At 37.2% G+C, this 23,288-nt stretch overlaps 1 protein-coding gene and 1 long non-coding RNA gene across 8 annotated transcripts in view; both read left to right on the forward strand.

The window, feature by feature from the left end:
• Positions 1–22,779, forward strand: part of LOC108587935 (uncharacterized) — a 100,525-nt gene extending 77,746 nt beyond the window's left edge. Inside the window, exon 4 of the long non-coding RNA XR_004732484.3 lies at positions 1–22,779. This exon is cut by the window's left edge and continues 18,613 nt beyond it. This is a non-coding gene — a long non-coding RNA (uncharacterized LOC108587935).
• The window catches only part of NRG1 (neuregulin 1), a 1,138,183-nt gene that overhangs the window by 426,272 nt on the left and 688,623 nt on the right, over positions 1–23,288 (forward strand). The gene's annotated exons all lie outside the window — the stretch shown is intronic.

The following is a 23,288-nucleotide window of genomic DNA, read 5'->3' on the forward strand; positions in this document are numbered from 1 at the left end:
CCCACCACCTGTCACCCACATTAGGCATTTCTCCTGGTTATCCTTCCCCTATTGACCCTCCCCTCCACTCCCCTTCACCCCCACACCTACCTCAGTGAGTGTTGTTCCCTTCCCTGTGCCCAGGTGTTCTCATTGTTCCTCACCTGCCTCTGAGTAAAAACATGCAGTGTTTGGTTTTCAGTTCTTATGTCAGATTGCTGAGAATGATGGTTTCTAGATTCATCCAGGTCTCTACAAAGGACATGAATTTGTCATTTTTTGTGGCTGCATAGTATTCCATAGTACATGTATGTGCCACATTTTCTTTGTCCAGTCTATCATTGATGGGCATGTGGATTGGTTCCAGGTCTCTGCTATTGTAAACAGCACCTCAATGAACAGATGTGTGCATGTGTCTTTATAATAGGACAATTTATAATCATTTAGGTATATACCCAGTAATGGGATTGCTGGATCAAATGGAATTTCTATTTCTAGATCCTTGAGGAATTACCACACTGTCTTCCATAATGGTTGAACTAATTCACACTCCCATCAACAGTGTAAAAGAGTTCCTTTTTCTCCACAACGTCTCCAGTATCTGTTGTCTCCAGATTTTTTGTTGATCACCATTCTAACTGGCGTGAGATGGTATCTCAATGTGGTTTTGATTTGCATTTCTCTAATGACCAATGATGATGAGCATTTTTTTATGTTTCTTAGCCATATAAATGTCTTCTTTGGAAAAGTGTCTGTTCATACCCTTCACCCACTTTTCAATTGATTTTTTTCTTGTAAATATGTAGTTCTTTGTAGATTCTGGATATTAGCCCTTTGTCAGATGGGTAGATTGCAAACATTTTTTCCCATTCTTTTGGTTGCTGGTTCACTCTAATGATTGTATCTTTTGCCGCAGAAGCTCTTAAGTTTAATTAGGTGCCATTTGTCTATTTTGGCTTTTGTTGCCATTACTTTTGGTGTTTTAGCCATGAAGTCCTTGCCTATGCCTATGTCCTAAATAGTGTTGCCTAGGTTTTCTTCTAGGGTTTATGTGGTATTAGTTCTTATGTTTAAATCTTTAATCCATCTGAAGTTAATTTTTGTATAAGGTATAAGGAAGGGGTCTCATTTCAGCTTTCTGCACATGGCTAGCCAGTTTTCCCAACACCATTTATTAAACAGGGAATCCTTTCCCCATTGTTTGTTTTTGTCTGGTTTGTCAAAGATCAGATGGTTGTAGATGTGTGGCATTACTTGCAAGGCCTCTGTTCTTTTCCTTCGGACAATATCTCTGTTTTGGCATTGGTACCATGCTGTTTTGATTACTGCAGACTTGTAGTATAGTTTGAAGTCAGGTAGTGTGATGCCTCCAGCTTTGTTTTCTTTTGGTTTTTGCTTACAGTTATCTTGGCTGTGCAGGCTCTTTTTTTGGTTTCATATGAAGTGTAAGGTGGTTTTTTCCAGTTCTGTGAAGAAGGTCAATGGTAGTTTGATGGGGATAACATTGAATCTATAAATTACTTTGGGCAGTATGGCCATTTTTACAATATTGATTCTTCCTAAGCATGATCATGGAATGTTTTTCCATCTGTTTGTGTCCTCTCTTATTTCCTTGATCAGTGGTTTGTAGTTCTCCTTGAGAAGGTCTTTTATATCCTTTGTTAGTCGTATTCCTAGGTATTTTATTCTCCTGTAGCAAATGTAAATGGGAGTTTGCTCATGATTTGGCTCTCTGTTTGTCTGTTATTGGTGTACAGGACTTCTTCACATTGATTTTGTATTCTGAGACTTTGTGGAAGTTGCTTATCAGCTTAAAGGTTTTGAGCTGAGACGATGGGGTCTTCTAAATATAGAATCATGTCATCTGAAAATAGGAACAATTTGACTTCTTCTTTCATTATCAAATGCCCTTTATTTCTTTTTCTTGTCTAATTGCTCTGGCTAGAACTTCCAATACTATATTGAATAGGAATGATGAGAGAGGGCATCCTTGTCTAGTGCCAGTCCATGATGAACATTGATGCAAAAATCTTCAGTAAAATATTGGGAAACCGAATCCAACAGCACATCAAAAAGCTTATCTACCATGATTAAGTAGGCTTCATCCCAGGGATGCAAGGCTGGTTCAACATACACATGTCTGTAAACATAATCCACCATATAAACAGAAGCAAAAACAAAAACCACATGATTGTCTCAATAGATGCAGAGAAGGCCTTTGACAAAATTCAGCAGCCCTTTATGCTAAAAAACATTCAATAAACTAGGTATCGATGGAACATATCTCAAAATAATAAAAACGATTTACAACAAACCCACAGCCAATATCATACTGAAAGGGTGATTTATTTTAAATTGAGTGCAAATTTTTATTTCTTGAGGCCCCATTGGCTTCATGGCAAATAATAAAGTTTTTAAGAATTTATTCTGTTAATTTCTGAAAAACAAGGAGCTTCCTGTTGACAACAATGGCATGAATAACAACTCATAGCTCTGCCCCCCCCCCCCCACTTTTGAGTTTCAAAACTTTTGATGAAGTTTTCTGGTTCTTGTTCACTTCTATTATTAACATCTCTCGTGAGAGGGGGCATTTTGAATGAATGGGATGAAATCTTCTGAACCGGCTTCTGTCCTAAATATAGTGTCTGACATCAGGTCTGGGGGAAAAAATTGGGTCAAAAAGATAGCCTGAGGTTATTTTTAGGAAGTTAGATGTTTAGGGAAATTAATACTGTGAAAGTTCTGGTCTCTATCTCTGAGGATATTCCATTAAGAGATACATAGATCTATTCAACATCTCGTTTTTTTCCATTCCTACCCCTTGGGTGTACCGCGTCATTCACTATCTTGTGATTAGAGCATTAAGCAGAAGCTAGAAACAGAAGATAGCTAATGCAACCTTTCCATTTGGTCCTGTAATTTTTCTGCACAGAGCTTTATAGGATTTCATTTCAGGTTAACAAGGGGAAGTTGGAACCAAGGAGAAAGCTTATGCTCTGCCAACATATACCAAGGATTACTAAACTTGGAGGTAGAAAATAGAACACAGGAATAAAAATGGAAAAGTCCTGGCAGATTTCTCTGCAGCAGACTTCATCCTTAAAAAGCAGAATTCCATCCAGCTCTTCTTGGTGGCATAATTCTTCATCATGGAATTATAGCATAAATGCTCTGTTTTTATGCATCTCTCTTTTCTAAAGCTGAATCGAGTGTCTGAAAGACAAACGATGTGCTTAATACCACCCTTGTTTTACAGAAGGGAAATCTAAGAAAACTATAGCTACCCTCCTGGGAAAACATATCTAGGCATATACTAACAGTCATTTAGGCTGCATCTCTGCACTTCCACACAGAAGGATAAATGTCACATGTTCATTGAATGATCCAGGTGTTTCAAATATACAGTTGGTTTAGATTAGGTAAACAATGCATTCAGGTCATGTGTAATTTAATTTTTCATTTGGAGTTTATCACTATGGAGGCAATCATAGATGAGGAAGGTGTTTTTTTTCATGTCCTATCTCTTTCATTTGTCAAGTTCTTTTAAATGCTGTTATGCATGTTAACAGAAAATAATATTTTATTCATAATCAAGGTGGATGACTTACTGGATATCAGGTATTATTAACAAAAAGTTTACTGTGTTGTTCAAATATTACTAGACAAGGACAATCTCTAGAAAGTTAACTAAGGTTACTAAGATTCTAAACAGCCACCACAAACTTTCACAGTTAATAATAATTTCAAAGTTATTAACATAACTCTTTCAAGACATATTATACTAGACCAAGGATGCCAAATGTAACTTATTAATTTCTATGATGGCTACTGGGAGACATCAATATTGGTATACATTACTCACTGCAATCCAGACACTTCTACATCTACTTTTGAGATTTTTTTATTCATCTTTTTAGCAGCCAGGTGTCACTTCTTTTCGCTGTAACAATTCCTAGTAACAGTTCCCATATTCTTCAAACCTGATGTTAGCAAGGAGGTCAGATACTCAAGCATAATTAGAATTGAAGAAGCTTGAGCCTCATATTTAAGTGTATTTAAATATATGTTTGAAAAAGAATTTATGAGATTTTAATTGCAGATTGAAGGATATGATTTGGTAGCAAAGTGGCTGAATGAATGAAAGTCGTTTGAATTTTCCTTTTTTCTTTCTGTAAATGGAACCGTGTTCTTGAAAGCCTCTAAGTCTTGATCTTGTTCCTCAAAATTCTCAGAGCAGTGGATGTGGGTCAGGGGTAGGTGTGTCTGGGAATTATGAGTATCTAATTGATTTGGTAGCCATATTTCTTTTCTTGACACTGATTATTGGGAAATGAAGGGCAATGCAATTTAGGCTATTTCATTTTCAATCAATGTCTGTTACGAATTCATGGGAAATGGCAATGTGGAAAGAGGAATAAATATTGTAGATTTCTCTCATTGTCCTATACTGGGTGGGATTTATAAACAAATTATTGACTATGGGCTATTGATGTTTTTTCTTTTCAATCAGTGTAAACAGCCAAGAGAACTAACTGATTTAATTTAAAAAATAGATTTGAAAGGCATGTAGTGGTTAAAACAAGTTACCTTGATTCAGATTGCCTGAGTTCAAATCTCAAGCAGGCTACTTTTTTTTTTTGTGGTGTGCCTTTAGGCAGGGTGCCTCAGTATCCTCATATGTAAAACAGAAATGTTAATAACAGCTTACCTCGTGGGGTTGCTGTGAGTGAGTCAAATGACCTATGATATATAATGAGCTAGAACAGTGACTGGCTGAAGTAAGCTCCATGTAAATGTTAGTCCTTGAATAAAAGTAGAGTTCTGGTAGACATAATTCCATAAAAACACCCTTAAACATTTTTTGAAGTTTCTATGCCCCCAAAATATAAGCTTCCAGACTCTTCTATGACTGTCAATATTTTTTATACCCAAACCAGGAAATTATTAAGAATCACACCAGAGTAACAGGAATAAATCATGCTGGTCAGGAAAAGGGGTACACTGGTCATTCGACTTATAAGATTACTTGAGTATTTATAACAACAAGTAAACAAAACATTATTTAGAAGAAGAAAAGTTTACTGAATTGTACAAATATTACTGGACAGGGTAATTTTTCTCCTTTCTTTCCAATGTAGTCCAGAACCCCCATGGATATCAAAACTAAATGCTCAAATCCCTCATATAAAATGACATAATATCTGCCTAAAATCCACACACATTCTCTTGTATACTTTAAAGAGATGACTTTTAATACCTAATACAATGTGAATGTTATGTAAATAATTGCTATACTGCATTTTTAAAATCAATATTATTTTTTAATGTTTTAAACTTTTTAATTTATTATTATAATTTTTTTGAGAGGGAGTCTTACTCTGTCACCCAGGCTGGAGTGCATTGGTGCAATCTCGGCTGACTGTAATCTCTACCTCCCAGGTTCAAGCAATTATCCCTGCTTCAGCCTCCCAAGTAGCTAGGATTACAGGTGCGATCCAGCACACCCAGCTAATTTTTGTATTTATAATAAAGATGGCATTCCACCATGTTGGCCAGTCTGGTCTTGAACTCTTGACCTCAAGTGATCCACCCGCCTCAGCCGTCCAAAGTGCTGGGATTACAGGCATAAGCCACCATGCTCAGCCACGTTTTTAACTTTTATTTTTCCAATATTTTTGATCTGTGATTGGTTGAATTCATGGAAGTCGAACCCACAGATGTGGAGAGCCAACCTGTAAATTGTTATCATCATGTCTTCTTTCCTCCTCTGTTCTTTTTTGCCTAAATGGCTTAGGTACCTCTTCACAGAGTCAGATACCATTTACCATTGATACCACCCAGAGTGGTGTGGCTTACTTCTCCTGACCCTTTCACGAGCAATGCTGGTTTCAGGGGAAACTCAAGGCTCTGAATAGTTAATATCACTGATTAGAAATGCAGCAGTTTTATTCAGACCTTCATTTTATTGACTGTTTTAGTTGACTCTTACATCTGTAACTGATCATGTGTGCATATTTCAGATATACAAGTAAACTAGAAGGCGTTTAATATTCCAAAATGATTAGAAATGTATTGTTAAATACCAAAAAGAAAATAATTCTGAGATGTTTCAGGCATGTTATTCTGTTATTTATTTCAAGTTGAGTGTTTGTATTCACTTGTTTGTTTGTAAGCAACAGGTTTAGGATAAAATTAAGTCATGGAGCTAAATGATGAGAACACATGGAAAGAAAATTGTTAAGTACTACCAGCATAAATATGAATATTTGCTTACCTTCATTTCTGAAGTTAGACCATAAGTATTAACAGTGCTTATATCTAGAGTCCCTGGCACATAGTAGGTGTAAGAAATATAGATTAATTGAATGAATCATATGATCATGGGTAACTTTTAGTTTTTTCTTTTATACTCTTTAGCATTTTTGAATTTTTACATTAATCATATATTGCTTTTGAAAGTAAAAAAATTCTAGCTAAATGTAATTACTGTAGGAACTGACATCAAAAGTTTTTTAGCTGAAAGTGTAATTTTACACTGGGTTTGAAACTTCTGATATCAGGAACTTTGAGAAGCCTAATATAGGTGCTATACAGGATGAAGTGAATATGCTTAGAATTTTTGATGAAAATGAATCTGACTACTCAGGTTTCTCTATGAGAATGGTTGGCAGTTTGATTTGTAATTATGAGAAGCTGAGTATGAGGCTTGGATGAGGCTTTGTGGATATCAGACCAGCTCCTTCCTTTGGGGGCTGAATTCCCTTGGGATCTCCATCAGAGAGGCCAATAGGAAGTAATCATGGAGTTCTTCCGACACACTTAGGAGTCAGTAGGTCCACTCCCTACACCAATTTTAATCAGCCAATTTAAATTTAATAACACTACCAAATACTTATAGCAAACTATTTAGTAGTGTTGTTCTTGTCCTTTTCCATATGTATAAGTGAGAAAACATCAAATCCTCCTAAGCAAGTGATCAAGATAGTCCCCTCCAAAACTCATGTTGAAATGCGACTTCCACATGTTGGAGGTGAGGCCTTGTGGGAGGTGATTGGGTCATGGGTGCCCTCCCAGTGGTAATGAATGAGTTCTTACTCTGTTAGTTCATGCAGGAATTGATTGTTTAAAGGAGTCTGGTGCTTCTCTTCCCTCTCTCCTGCCTGCTTTCTCACCGTGTGACATGCCTATTCCTCCTCACCTTCCATGATTGGAAGCTTCCTGAGTTCCTGACCAGAGGCAGATGCTGGTGCCATGCTTTGTGTATAGCCTACAGAGCCATGAGCCAGATAACCAACTTTTCCTTACAAATTATTCAGTCCCAGGTATTCCTTTATAGCAACACTAAACAGACGAATACCACAAGCAACAGGTAGGAATTAATGCTGAGAGGATCTGATTTGCTATAGGTATTGTTCCAGGGTAGCCCTGGGTATCCATTGAAGACTCTGACCATGAGCTTTGCCTGCGTTAATATAACTGGAGCAAAGGAAGCAGAAATTTAGTTTTATGAATGGGTGTCTCCCCAAACAATTTTTCCTGGCTGAGCTTTGTTCATTAACCTTTTTCAATTTCTAAGGAGCAAATAATTTCCATTTCTCTTTTATCTCTAGCCCACTCTCCTGACAGATAAAACCTCCCTCCTGTTTAGTTCTAGGAATTGTACTCCAGTTGCCCAAACCTGGGAAAAGGAATTAATGACTCATTCCCTCTTTTGAGTGGAGGGCTTCTCCAGCTGGCTCATGCTATTCTGTGTATATGGATTCTGTCAGCAGGGTTGAAATAAAATGTTAACTGGCAGTTTTTCATTAATTTACAGTGAGAACAATGACTTGACTTTATGTCAACCATTTCTGAAACATTTCGACTAACATTTTTCCTATTGCTTAGAACTGAACTTAAAAGCTGGGACAGGCATATGAAAGGAAGCAAGGTGCCCCAGTTATGATGATTGGAACTAGGACTAACTGATTTAACATGGAATTTTTTTTTAATGTGGAATGAAACACACACACACCCACACTCACTCACACACGTGTGTATATACAAGTTATCATACTTTATGTTTGCATTTTCCTCTAAAATTATCCCTAAGAGTATTTGTGGTTAGTACTACATTTTTAATCATAGTTTGCTTACAAGATAAAGCATGTATTATAATTATTTTCTTTACAGAAGGGAATGAGTTCAACAATAATTAACTGAACAAAAGCAATGTCCAGGTACTGCAAAACTTTATGCAAAATACTTCTGTTCATTTTCACAGCTCCCTATAACGTAAATGCTTTTATCCCAACTTACAGATGTGGAAACTAAGATTAATCAGCTTACCTAGAATCAAGATGGCAGAGCCAAGACATGAATTCAAGTTTTTTTTCCTCTAATTTAACATTCTTTCCTTGTACAAATATAAATTTTTTTAAAAAATAATGAATATATAATGGAAGGATCCATATCATTTTTCTGCCAGAATTACCATGTTTACCTGAAGTAAAATATGCTCATAAACAAAGCAGAAAGTGCAGCTGGTCCTCACATCTAGGATGATGAACTAGCATGTACAGTATTTTTTTTCCTTCATTTGCAAAATGAATGCAGTAAAACTTCAGGGCAGTGGGTTTGTTCCCATGCAAGACAAGGTGATCTGAATGATATAGCAGAGAAATGCTGCATGTGGAAATAATATACCAAGGATTCATTATGTGTCTGTGGTAATTCTTTCATGTCATTTTTGACGTTTACATATTTCAACATTTGAGAAGTTGTATATTACATATATACAAACCCATATTCAAATATATACTTAGCTAAACAAATAAAATATTTGTTTTAATAAAATAGTAGTAAAACATTGATAACTAAGGGGACAAATTCAGGACTGAGAGGAAAAACTCAATAAAAAAAGACAATAGCTGAGCATGGTGGCTCACTCCTGTAATCCCAGCACTTTAGGAAGGCAAGGCTAATGAATAACGAAGTCAGGAGTTCGAGACCAGCCTGACAGACATAGTGAAACCCCATCTGTACTAAAAATGCAAAAATGGCATGGTGGTGGGTGCCTGTAATCTCAGTTACTAGGGAGGCTGAGGCAAGAGAATTGCTTGAACCCAAGAGTAGGAGGTTGCAGTGACCCAAGATCGTATCACTTCACTCCAGCCTGGGTGACAGAACGAGACTTCTTCTTAAAAAAAAAAAAAAAAAAGGAAAAAAAAAAGTACTACTTAAATATCTCTTGATGCATCTACTTAACAATGTCTATAATAGATTTTTATAATACTACCAGAATATAGAGCACACATTATAGTGTTTATCCTGCTTTTAAAGGAAAATTTTATCTCCTATTTTGTCCAATCATGGTGGGAGAGAACAATTCTTAACATGATTATTTGTCTCTTATTTTAGGATTCTGTCAGTGTTTTTAGTGTCCTGTCAATGGAAGATGTATGAACATGTCCTAGCAATTGAAGGAAAGACTAAGGAAAATGATAAAAGAAAAGTGTCATGCCTTTTACCCTCCTCTTAAAGAAATGCTGAAGTTGTTGAGCAGAAGGTACCATAGTCATGTCCCTTAATTTATCCCTCAGCCTTTTCTAGAAGTAAAGTGACTGTGCCTAAGCTCATACAGTGACAGTCATGGGATAAAAGCTTTATAAGAACAGTGATAGGAATAAAAGTATGTGCATTGGGATAGATATATTTTTTAATTATAGAAGTAACTACTAATCTATATAAGAGAAGCTCCTTCTACTCTCAGAGCTTCCAACTTAACCATCTATGAAGAGTAGTAGGTCCTTTAAAACCAACTGCAGCCCCAAGGTTCTGAGATGACATTTCCAGACTTGACAGATAGGAATAGGTGTGCTAAGATGAGCTATGGCAGGGAATATTAGTCAGGGTTCTCTAGACAGAATCAATTGTGTGTGTGTGTGTGTGTGTGTGTGTGTGTGTGTGTGTGTCAGAGACATACAGAACACAGTGCTTTAGTTTAAAGAATTGGCTCAAAATTATGGAGACTGGAAAATCTAAAATCTTCAGTCTGGGTTGGCAGGCTTGAGACTCATGAAAAGCTGATGTTGCAGTTTAAGTTCATAAGATTTCTGTTGCCAAACTCCCTCTTGTTTTGGGAGAGGTCAGTCTTTTGTTCTATTCAGGCCTTCAGCTGATTGAATCAACCCCTCTCACGTTATGGAGGGCATTTTTCTTGACTCAAAGTTCATTGATGTGAATGTAAATCTCATCTGAAAACATCCTAGAAACGCTCAGAATGATGTTTGACAAAATATCTAGGGACCATGGCCCGGCCAAGTTGACACATAAAACTGACCATTACAAGTCTAGTTGGCACCCATGTACATCTCCCTAAACCATTCTTAATCTCCAAATACAAATATGGTCACATTCTGAGAAACTGGTGGTGAGAGCTTCAAAATATGCATTTCAAGGAGATACAGGTTAGTCCACATCAGGGGGGTAGCCCTAGGGATTTTTTGTTTCCATTCCTATTGGCAGAGACAATTGGGGAAGAGGGAAAGTTCCCTTTCATTTATTTTACTTTCCTACACATCTAATCTTTAAGGAAAGAGTAGAATGAGAGTTGGAGCACAAAACAAGGATTGAAGGGCAGCCCACTTGAGTCCATGTAGCCCCAGAGCAAAGCAAAGGAACATTAGATTAGTGGGGTAAAGACTAAAGAAGAAAACAGAGATGGAACTGGCAGAAGATAGGGTCATTGTAGAGTGGAGGAACAGATCTGAAACATGGTAGTTAAGTCACAAGCTAATAGTTGGAAAGGCAGACTCCACTTACTTTTTTCCAATAGATATATATTTACTGGAATCTTGGGAAAGCTAAGCTTATGATCAGGTATAACCAGGCCATATCCCTTGGGTCCCAGAGTCAATAAGCAGGAAGAGCTTGGTGTTTAAGTCCTTAGGAATGGGGCATGCCGCTCAGAAAAGAGATGTCCAGAACTGTGGATTATTATCATCTGCAACCCAAGAGGGTCTTTGATTTTTCATATCATACTGTTTTTACCTGAGGATTGTAGATACCCTGTGGTCTTAAAGCCTCTGGCCAATTTGCCTTGGAAGCACAGGGTACATTAGGCAAGGTCTGGGACTGGCTTTGATACAGTATTGCTGGCAGAATAAATCTCTCTTGAAGGAAATATAGATGCTACTGTGAGAGACTCATCAACTAATTAAGCTCCTATTGAAAATTCTCAAATTGAGTTTGAGCTTGTTGACAAAAATCAGGCTTAGGCAGAGGGATGACAGTCCTGAGAGCATCCTCTGTTTCCACCAATAGGTGTATTTTCAACCTGCTATTTTCTTAGTTTTTGTTTTAGGTTCCAGGGTACATGTGCAGGTTTGTTATATAGGTAAACTCATGTAATGGGGGTTTGTTGTACAGGTTACTTTGTCAACCAGGTATTAAGCCTAGTACCCAGTAGTTATTTTTCTTATCCTCTCCCTCCTCCCACCCTCCACCCTCAAGTAGGCCCCAGTGTCTCTTGTTCACCTCTATGTGTCCATGAGTTTTCATCATTTAGCTCCCACTTATTAGTGAGAACATGCAGTATTTGGTTTTCTGTTCATGTGTCAGTTTGCTAAGGATGATGTCCTTCATTCTTGCCTTGAAAAAAAAAAACAGGGAAATAAACCAATACCCTTGAGCATGCTAGAGCTTGAGGTTCAAGAAGGATGGGAAAGTGGCAGAAAACTATATCTTAAATATTCTTTATCTATTGTCAGTCCTCAATCTGTCAAGAACATTGCTGCTACCTGACCTCACAGACAGGCATTTGAACCCCTACTTTTAGTATTTGCTCTAAGATCTGATTTAAGAACAGATAGTATAAGTTGAATAAAATAAGCTTTGTTCTCTAGGAATCAATTTTCCCAAGTTTTACAGTTGTTCCATGTACAGTCACATTTTATGTTATAAAATATATGTTTAACTGTCACATGCAAATATATTCCAATTTTTAAAAGTTCAAACTGCATGGTGATAGTCACTATAAATCAATATGTATGTCAACATCTCCCTATCCCCAGTTCCTCCCTCATCAAAAACTAAATAAAAGGCAAGCAAATAAATAAATAAAATTGTTTAAACTGCTGAACTTCCTGTCAACAAAGGTGATGTGAGTTACATGAATCTGTTTTCTAGCTGGAGACATGGGCACAGCCGAGAGTATGCCTCCATTGTTAACACCACGAAACCCAACATTGTCACAGACAACAGCTGCATAAAAAGGCCAAGCTTAGTAGCACGTGTAATTTATGAGAGCTTGTTAAAACACATACATGCACACAAAGCTGAATGAATAATACCAAGTGATGGGTAGGAAACAGAAAATTCCCAAAGCCAGCATTTCTTCTTTTTAATGAAGTATCAAAAATACTGTCTTATTAAAATTGAAATAAAAAAGGCTTTAGGCCAAATGTGTTGGGTTAGGCTTGCACCTCTACTTCACTCACAAATTTAAAGGCCAAAGAGTTAGAGATTGTGTATATAGCTGTGTGAGTTTTGCGGTGGGGTAGGGGGCATGTCAGTATAATAGGTACAATGAATGGTGGCTTGTGTCTAGGATAATGTGGCCTATTTTATCTCAACTCCAAACCTGATCTTCCAGTGGGAGATTTGGATCATGATCAAGATTTGTCTTTAGGCTAGTTTTCAATTCCCAGGATTCTAGCTTCTTCATAGTGCCACCCTTACACTCAAGAATCCCTCCATCTTTAAAGTCACCTGGATAATGAACTATCTGCATGGTTAGTAATAGCTTGGGTTTGTTCCAAATTTTCCATTAGAAAACAGGTCAGCTACAAAACAATGGGAGGGGGCAATTAGAAAACATTAGGTCTTATTTCATGCCATGTGCTACAGTACATGTGTATTTTTTTATATAAAAGAAAGTGACATATGTTATAGTTCAATTGGATATTTACATTTCATGTAGACTATAATGATAACAGTAATTATAGAAATTTTAGCAACTTTTGAAGAAAGTATTTCCTAGCAAGATGACTGACAGAATTTTTTAAATAGAGAGAAACTGAGGCATAGAATTTACCTGAGAGCAGTCCTGTTGAAACCGGACAAAATAATTACCTTTCCTGACATACCTCTTCTAGAGTTTTCCTATCATCATTTAACACTTTGAGAGCACTAGAAAGAAAAAGACATTTTAAATTAAGACCAATATGAAACATTATGCCAATTTAGTATCATTTTGCCCACTACTCTTATAGAAATTAAAAATAGAATGAGTGCTCAGAATTTGTACTGTAACTGCCTGCCACTTACATGGGATAACTATTTTTAGTTCCATCCTTATTAAAGGCTTTCATTATAAGTTCATTTATGGAAATGTTATCTCACAGAGTTTTTTTGGGAGTTTTCTGAGATCTCAAAATGAGGTCTCAGAAACATGATTAGAACATAGTCATTTAGTTTCCCAGCAAATGCTGATCCTTTCCAGTAAAGTTCTATAAATAAGGAATCAAAGCTGGTTGTCAGTAATTTGAAGTAGCTGGGTTGGATTGTGAATATTAACGTGTAAATTATAGCTTGTGCCAGCTATATACAACCAGGATTGTAGGCATATCTTCCCATGGTTTATTTTAAGTGTGAGTTTGCATACAAATATTGGTCTAATTGAGTTTCTAAAAAAGAAAATTCTTAAGAGATGCCATGTGTTACTTAAAGATGTTTTGCTTTGAAACTTTGTGATAGGTAAGATCCATCAATATTTGTAAAGTTTACCATTTGTAGGAAACATTCTGTTCTTGGTAATTCCCTGTGAAAGTGGTAGATAGGCTAGAAATAATAAAATCCAGTCTTCATCAGCCCAAACTGGAACATGGCTGGGTAGCTGGTGGGGTGGTGACAGCCCCGCTTCAAAGAGAGATCAGAAATGAGGGACTGGACTGAGTGCAAAGTCAAGGTCAATACAGGCTACTCTTGGCTTTTGGGTACTTCCCTGTAAAGAGTAGTTTATAGAAAAGTCTTCAGAAACAGAGTTACTCTATTTGAAGGAGGGATTTTAATTCAGAAATATATTGGAATAGTGAAAGAATTCCTAGAGGAAGGTTAATCCCAGACAAGATAGTGGACCACATATAGGTTTTTATTGTTTTTGTTTTGTTTTGTTTTGTTTATACTTTAAGTTCTGGGGTAAATGTGCAGATCTTGCAGGACTGTTACACACATACCATGGTGGTTTGCTGCCTCCATCCCCCCATCACCTACATCAGGCATTTCTTCCAATGTTATTCTCCCCAACCTCTACATGTAGTTTACTATCCAATGGCCTTTAGCACAACTACACATATGCACAACCATAACTACCAGGCTGCTCTGGAGTTAGCTAGAAACCCCTTACCCTTAGTTCAAAGGAGGGAAATAAATATCTCTGTAATTATTGCTCTAAATCCTTTGCTTTTGACATAATTGATTCTCTGGCATTTGAAATTTGTATCCACTCACCCTTGGGATTCTTTTCACTCTTTCATTGGTCATTTCCCAAGAACAGGTCTGCTAGTCCTAGAGAACGTTCAGTATCTTTCATGATCCTTGTCTTTACAGGACCAAACATTTCTGCCTTGTGCTGGAAAGATTTGTCAGCCCAGCCCCAGGCAACCACCATTCATTCTACTCTCTGCTTCTATAAGTTTGACTATTTTAGATACCTCACGAATGCTTTTGCTGCATTCATTTTGTATTTTAATTACACTGTTTGATGGCAATGCTAGAAATTCAGGAGCTTTAGCTCCTCTTTAACATGAATGCTATCTTGTTAATACCTTCAGAAAATAAAGATCGTAATTCTTTCTTTCACGCTGTGATTTCTATGAGAAGAGTTTTCTAGACCTTCCTGTATCTAGATGGGAAGATACTAACTTTCAGACTAAGTGTTCACTGGACAATTTTTCATTCATTATTTCTGAGGTCTTTATTGTACATATGATTGTGTCTCCCTCAGTTAAATATGTCTCGAACTGCAACATATAATTTAAATTCCTAACTCACATGGGATTATATTAATGATTTTTAGTTCAATTATTTCTCAAATATGAGTTGCTATTCAGAATGTAAGTGAGGTCTAATGCCATAGGCAGGCAGTAGAAGTCCAGGCCAGAAGTCTGAAGCCATCACTTTGGATTCTGTTGACCTGAAGTGAATTGAATCACACAGAGATAGACATGGCCACAGTCAGGTGTGACACTTGATGGGCCTGTGCTTTGCCTTTTAGCTAGTTCTTAGTCATTCCATGTACTGTGCTCCTTAGTAGAAGAGAGAACCCTTCAGGTAGAATTCTGTGGAATCCTCACAAGGCACAGAAAGATTTAATGACATTTCTGAGAGTCACAAGTTTCCTGTGAAGTAGAAATTATGTTCTCATTACATTAGCTTAATGGTGGGCATACTGGGACTCCTATAAATGGACATTTTGTTAATGGATATTTTGTTTTAGCAATTTAAAGACTGTTAACTAGCATACCTATACTATTTTAGAGTGAACATTATAAAGTGATTAAAAAAGTAAAAAACTTTCTTAGCTCAATTAAAAATATGTATGTATTTTGGGCCCACACAAATCACATCACCCAAAATAATTCAGACCACTTTGCTAGAAAAGGCAGACAAGGTGTTTCTGAGAGTGTCTCTGCATTTAGATAGACGTTTTAGTTCCATACTTAGAGATCAGATATTAAGGTTTCTTTGAGCTTGGTGAGGAGTATTCAGCAACTTGCCTAAGCTCTGGGAATATGAACATCAATTATGAATTCAGGTCATCTCAGTTTGTGCATAGCACACTTTCTCTCAGTCCAATACCAACTTGTGTGAGTAGATCTGTTTATTGTAATAACTACAACTTATATTAACTTGTTGACATGCTTTTCCCAACTTATTTTCCTGGGTCTGCAATTTTAAAAAATGGAAATTCCTGCATCTTCAGCACATGTCGGTTGAAGAAAACATAATATGGATAGTGATGAGGAAAATTCAGGCATGGGAGAAGAGTTGACATATTGTTTACTGTTTCTAAAAGCTGTGATATAAATTTCACTTAGCACTAACTTGATGAAACAAGATAGCCTTATGAGCAAGAATAAGCTCTGCAAGTTATATTTTTATATGGGAAGAAATAACAAGTCTTCTTAAAGTTTTTTACATTATGATAGCAAGAAAATTTAACATGAGATACACCCTTTTAACACTTTACATTTTAAGTGTACAATATAGCATTGTCAACTCTAGATATGACATTGCATAGAAGATCTTAGCATCTGACATAACTGAAACTACATGCATCAAATAGCATCTCCCCATTTATCCCACTTCCCAGCCCCAGGCAACCACCATTCATTCACCTCTCTGCTTCTGTAAATTTGACTGTTTCAGACACCTCATTGATAATGGTTTGGATGTCTGTCCACTCCAAACCTTGTGTGGAAACATGATTCCCAACATTGAAGGTGGAATCTAATGGGAGGTGATTGGATCAGGGGGCAGATCCCTCATGAATGGCTTAGCACCATCTCCTTGGTGATAAGTGATTCTTGCTCTGAGTTCACATGAGAGCTAGTTGTTTTAAAATGTGTAGCACCTCCCTCTCTCGTCATCTCTTCCCTTTTTGCCTTCCACCATGATTATAAGCTTCCTGAGCCCCTCACTAGGAATAGATACTGGAACCATGATGGTACAGCCCGTAGGACTGTAAATCAATTAAACCTCTTTTTTTTATTAAATTACTCAGCCTCAAATATTTCTTTATAGTAATGCAAATGGCCTAACACTTATGTAAATGAAATCATCCAGGATTTGTCCTTCTGTGACTGCCTTATTTCCTTTAACATGATGTTTTCCAGGTACATCCACATTGTCACATATAAGAAAGTTTTAACAGCAGTTCTAAGACTTAGCTGAAGTCAAATGGAATGCTTCTGGTACTTCTCTCATAGCTTGTTATCTCCTGGACTTGGCTATGGCCATTTCCTATTTCCACCTGCTCTGCAAGGTGGCATTCTGGCCATCTTTCAAGGTCCTGCATGAATACCATCTCCTCTAGGAAGTCTTCCTTTGGTTTTAAGGCAGAGTTCAATCTTACCTCATCTGAAAACCAGTGACACTTTGCAGTGCCTCATGATAGCACATTACAAACCCCTTTAATGTGACTATGTATCATCTCTCTATAGTGAGAATAAAATCTCCAAAGCCAGGAATTATATCTTCCTCATTTCCTCATTCTCCACTGGGCCTTGAGTTGAATAATTTAATGCAAATTCAGTAAGTGTCTTTGATGAATAAATAATCATGGAAAATAAATTCCAGACCAGGTATGATAAAGTAGATTATATGGGTAAACATTGTGGAAAATAAACTTTTTGAACTATTGTAACTGGTGAAAAGCAGTCCATAATAGTCCATGGGCTACCTGAGCAAATACCTTTCCTGAGCTTTTTCTTGAATTCATAGAACCTTGGGTCTGAAAGAACACTTACAAGTTATCACATTTAATTTCTCAGTTCTCTCTATTAGAAAACATGTATCCCAAAAATAAAAGATTTCTTTAATGCTAGATAGTGGCTGAAGTAGGACTAAAACTCAAGCATTTAAAAGCCTGCTTAACATTTCTTGTTACTAAGCTGCACTGCCTCCCACACATGGCCTATTTTGGTCTCTAAACTGTCATGAAAACAGATGCTAGGTCCCTGTCAAAATGTTTGTGTATTTCTGGGTGTGAAAAGGTATGTGTGTGTATGTGTGTGTTTGTGTCTGTGCTCGTGTGCATGCATGCCTAGTGGATGGGGGAGAAAGCCAGTTTGTCTCTGCAAACTTCACCCTGCCATGGTGAGTTCATACTCCACAGCAACAGAACAGCTGCTAGAAAGGGATGGTGTGCTATTTTCATCTTGGGTGTGTGTTTTGCATCAGGCTCTTGGCAATGGCAAGAGTAGACCTCTGTAAAGAGTACCTTCTTAACCTTTTAGTGTTACTCACCTTAGTCAACAGAAACAATTAATTTGTTTAACAGGAGTTCTTCCTGCTGGACAGTTAAACATGCAATTCTTGCATATGAAACATAAATATTTTGTTCCCTTCTGTGAAATAGCAATAATAATAATAACACTACTAGTAATACCAGCTAAAATATTTAAAGTACTTTTTTCAAAGGGAAATTTTTTTTTGTAATGCCAGTTTTTTTCTCTCTACGACAACAGTCTTCTTGTATAACTTTGAATTCACACTAAAACCCTCTGTAGCAACATAAAGATAGAAAAATCCTCCTTTCAGCAATATGGCACTGTGTGCAATGAGCAAATGCAATGATACAGAAGGAAGATTGAGTTTAAGAGTATCAGCAGTAAAGTGACAGAAACACCCATACATCAAAAACTAAAAATTACACTTAATTGATTGTTGGTGGGAGGAGCCCATTACTTTTGGTGAGGACAAATATAGGTGAGAAAAGGAGAGAGAGAAAAAAGAGAATATATCTATGACAGGAAGCTTCACAGATTTCATTTTGATAATACTTTTTGAGACTAAAGGAAATAGAACATTTTCTCTCATTTGTGTTCCAAATAATGTAATTCTGTTTCTCATTTATCTTTGGACCTGGCTGTATAACGCATGTGGTGAAGCAGAACTCCTTTATTATTAAGCTTTTAGTGGCTACATTTGTCAGCCTGTTTCTGACACTTAGGAGGAAGCTCTTGTATATTGACAAGAGCATAAATCTATCAACAGCCAGGTTCATGTCTAGGGTCTTTCTCTTAAAGGTTATAAGATACAGGGCAAGTCATTTCACTTCTTTGAACCTGTTTCCTCATCTGTGAAATGGTGACAGAATCATACCTTACATAGATAAGATGTAAATAAGAATACCTGTAAGTTAGTTCTCAGGAAATTATAGTATTCTATACAAATCTTATTATTAACTTTGATTTTGCTTCAAATATTAATAAATTACATATGGCTGAAAATACAATGAATCATTATCATGGACTAAATTTTAAGATGTCTTAGGACAAAAGCCCAAGCTGGAGTACAGTGGTGCTATCTCAGTTCACTACAGCCTCCACCTCCCAGGTTCAAGCAATTCTCGTGCCTCAGCCTCCTGAGTAGCTGGGATTAAAGGTGCCCACCACCACGCACAGCTAATTTTAGTTTTTTAGTAGAGATGGGGTTTCATCATGTTGGTCAAGTTGTTCTTAAACTCCTGAGCTCAAGTGACCTGCCTGCCTCAGCCTCTCAAAGTGCTGACATTACAGGTGTGAGCCACTGCACTCTGCTAGGACGAGAATATTTTTGAAACTATGAGCTTTATCATCAGAGGCATTAAAACTTCAGAAGGACCTTTGGGTCCTTCTGAGCCAACTCCATCCTTTTATCACCACCGACAACCTGAAGTCAGAGGGAAGTGACTTGCATCCAGTAACATGAGCAGGAAGAAGTGAAAGCAGATTAGGGGGTCTTCTTAGTTTATGTCCAGAGATCTTTCCATTTTACCCACCATACTCTACATTTGTCACTACCACCACCACCATCATCATTATGACCAAAATTAAATCTAAACAACTTTTCACAAAGTAATTCCATTTACATGCTAAAGATAAGGCAGTTCACATCCATTACCTCTTTTGTCAAATGAAGGGATTGGATGAGGTGATTTATGTAACTCTTATAACCTCTCAGTACTAATAAAGCGACATTCACTTACATTTACAATGATCATGGTGGCAAGTTGGGAGACAGAAAGTGCATTTCCGAAGTAATAATAAAATGAGTAAGATGGTAGTGCTGTGTGCCGACATTATGAACTTTACATTTTTATTTTTTCTCACCCAAATCACAGTAAAGGAGCCGAAGTAAGATTTTAATTAATTGGTAGCCACTTGTGCCCCCCTGGATGATATGCCAGGCTTTGTTTTTCTCACACTGCTGTACCACATTCAAGGCCAGAGTGAATTCCGAGTGCCATGGGCTCTACAAGAGCAAGATTAGAATAGGCACTAAAGTCAAGTTCCTATTGAAGAAGATTGACCAACAGTGATAAAGGATGAAAATGAAGAGCCAAAGGAGAGAAAGGACAGGAGGTGCTGAGACCCGAGAGTATATTGCCAAACAATCAGAGGTAAAAAATGTGAGATGAGGCCAGCCAGGGCTGCTGCAGAGCCAGGGCAAGGAAGGCCACAAAGCTAAGGTGAGATTCTGGAAATAAATATGATGAGACCTTATTGTAGGGGAGCCTTTTGGGGGACTATAGCCTTGACTTGATGGGTCTGCTTGTCCCTAATGTTCCTTCAAACATTCTCTTGAAGCTTCCTGCCTGCCTTAGATAGCTAGAGGTTGAAAATGAACATATATTTAAGAAACTAAGACACTAAGACCATTCACAAAAATTTAACGAGTAAAATTTTTAATACAGTAATATTTTAAAATATATGTTATTTCACAAGATATGTAAAATCATTAAAATATCTTGACATCCTAGGCTAGTTTAACATATGCAAATCTATAAATGTAATCTGTCATGTAAACAGAACCAAAGACACATGGTTATCTCAATATATGCGCAGAAGGCCTTTGACAAAATCCAACAGCACTTTCTGCTAAAAACTCTCAATAAACTAGGGATGGATGGAAAGTATCTCAAAATAATGAAAACTATTTATAACAAACCCTCAGCCAATATCATACTGAATGGGCAAAAACTGGAAGCATTCCCTTTGAAAACTGGCACTAGACAAGGGTGCCTTCTCTCACCATTCCTATTCAATGTCATATTGGAAGTTCTAGCCAGAGCAATTGGGCAAGAAAAAGAAATAAAGGGTATTGAATTAGGAAAAGAGGAAGTCAATTGTCTCTGTTTGCAAATGACATGATTGTATATTTAGAAGACCCCAGTGTCTCAGCCCAAAATATCCTTAAGATGATAGCAACTTCAGCAGTCTCAGGATACAAAATCAATGTGCAAAAAATCACAAGCATTCCTATACACCAATAACAGACAATCAGAGAGCCAAATCATGAGCAAACTCCCATTCACAACTGCTACAAAGAGAATAAAATATCTACGAATACAACTAAAAAAAGGACATGAGGGACCTCTTCAAAGAGAACTACAAACCACTGCTCAAGGAAATAAGAGAGGACACAAACAGATGGAAAAACATTCCATGCTCATGCTTAGGAGGAACCAATATCATGAAAATGGCCATACTGCCAAAGTAATTTATAAATTCAATGTTATCCCCATCAAGCTACCATTGACCTTCTTCACAGAACTGCAAAAAACCACCTTACACTTCATATGAAACCAAAAAAGCCCACATAGCCAAGACAATCCTAAGCAAAAAGAAAGAAAGAAAAAAAAAAAAAAAAAAGAGGCATCACACTACCTGCAAGGATACAATAATCAAAACAGCATGATACTGGTACCAAAACAGATATATAGACCAATGGAAGAGAACAGAGGCCTTGGAAATAATGCCACACATCTACAACCATCTGATCTTTGACAAACTGGACAAAAACAAGCAATGGGAAAGGATTCCCTATTTAATAAATGGTGTTGGGAAAACTGGCTAGCCACATGCAGGAAGCTGAAACTGGACCCTTTCCTTATACCTTATACAAAAATTAACTCCAGATGGATTAAAGATTTAAAGGTAAGAACTAACACCATAAAAACCCTAGAAGAAAACCTAGGCAGTGCCATTCAGGACATAGGCTTAGGCAAGGACTTTATGACTAAAGCACCAAAAACAAAGGCAACAAATGCCAAAATAGGCAAATGGGACCTAATTAAACTTAAGAGCTTCTGCACAGCAAAAGAGACTATCATTAGAGTGAACCAGCAATGAACAGAATGGGAAAATATTTTTGCAATCTACCCGTCTGACAAAGGGCTAATATCCAGAATCTACAAAGAACAACCCCAACAAAAAGTGGGCAAAGTATATGAACAGACAATTCTCAAAAGAAGACATTTATGCAGCAAACAAGCATATGAAAAAAGCTCATAATCACTGGTGATTAGAGAAATGCAAATCAAAACCACATTGAGATACCATCTCATGCCAGTTAGAATGGCGATCATTAAAAAATCAGGAGACATAAGATGCTGGTGAGGATGTGGAGAAATAAGAATGCTTTTTTACTGTTGGTGGGAGTGTAAATTAGTTCAACCAATGTAGAAGACAGTGTGGCAATTCCTCAAGGATCTAGAAATAGAAATACCATTTGACCCCGCAATCCCATTACTGGATATATACCCAAAGGGTTATAAATTGTTATATTATGAAGACATATGCACACATATGTTCATTGTGGCTCTGTTTACAATAGCAAAGACTTGGAACCAACCCAGATGCCCATCAATAATAGACTGAATAAAGAAAATGTGGCACATATACACTGTGGAATACTATGCAGCCATTAAAAAAGGATGAGTTTATGTCCTTTGCAGGGACGTGGATGAATCTGAAAACCATCATTCTCAGCAAACTGACAGAAGAACAGAAAACCAAATATCACATGTTCTCACTCATTAGTGCATGTTAAACAATAAGAACACATAGACACAGGGAGGGGAAACATCACATACCAGGGCCTGTTGGGAGGTGGTGGTCGCAAGGCTAGGGGAGGGATAGCAGAGGGTAGGGGGATTGGGAGGGGATAACTATAGATTATGGGGGGAGTGGGATGGATGCAGCAAACCACCATGGTATGTGTATAACTGTGTAACAATCCTGCACAATCTGCACATATACTTCAGAACTTAAATTATCATAATAAAAAAAACCTTGACATCTCAACACATATTTTTTGGTGTCAAAAAAGAAATAGGGTGGGGTGCAGTGGCTCATGCCTGTAATCAAGCACTTCGGAAGGCCAAAGTGAGTGGATTGCTTGAGCCCAATTCTAGACTAATCTGGGCAACATGGCAAAACACTGTCTCTACAAAAAATAGAAAAACTTACCTGGACCTGGTGGTACATGCCTCTAGTAACAGCTGCTCAAGAGTTTGAGGTAAGAAGATTGCTTGAGCCCAAGAGTTTAAGGCTGCAGTGAGCTATGATCATGCCACTGCACTCCAGCCTCAGTGACAGGTAAAAATAAGAAAAGAAAGAAAAGAAAAAAGAAAGAAAATAGAAATAGTGTATGTTGATAGAAAGCTTAGTGAAGAACATTAAAAAGGTTTGCTTGAGCTCTTTTTTTTTTTTTTTTTTTTTTTTTGAGACAGAGTTTCGCTCTTGTTACCAAGGCTGGAGTGCAATGGTGTGATCTCGGCT

The sequence above is a fragment of the Callithrix jacchus genome, chromosome 13, assembly GCF_049354715.1.
Source record: "Callithrix jacchus isolate 240 chromosome 13, calJac240_pri, whole genome shotgun sequence".
Classification (NCBI taxonomy): Eukaryota; Metazoa; Chordata; class Mammalia; order Primates; family Cebidae; genus Callithrix; species Callithrix jacchus.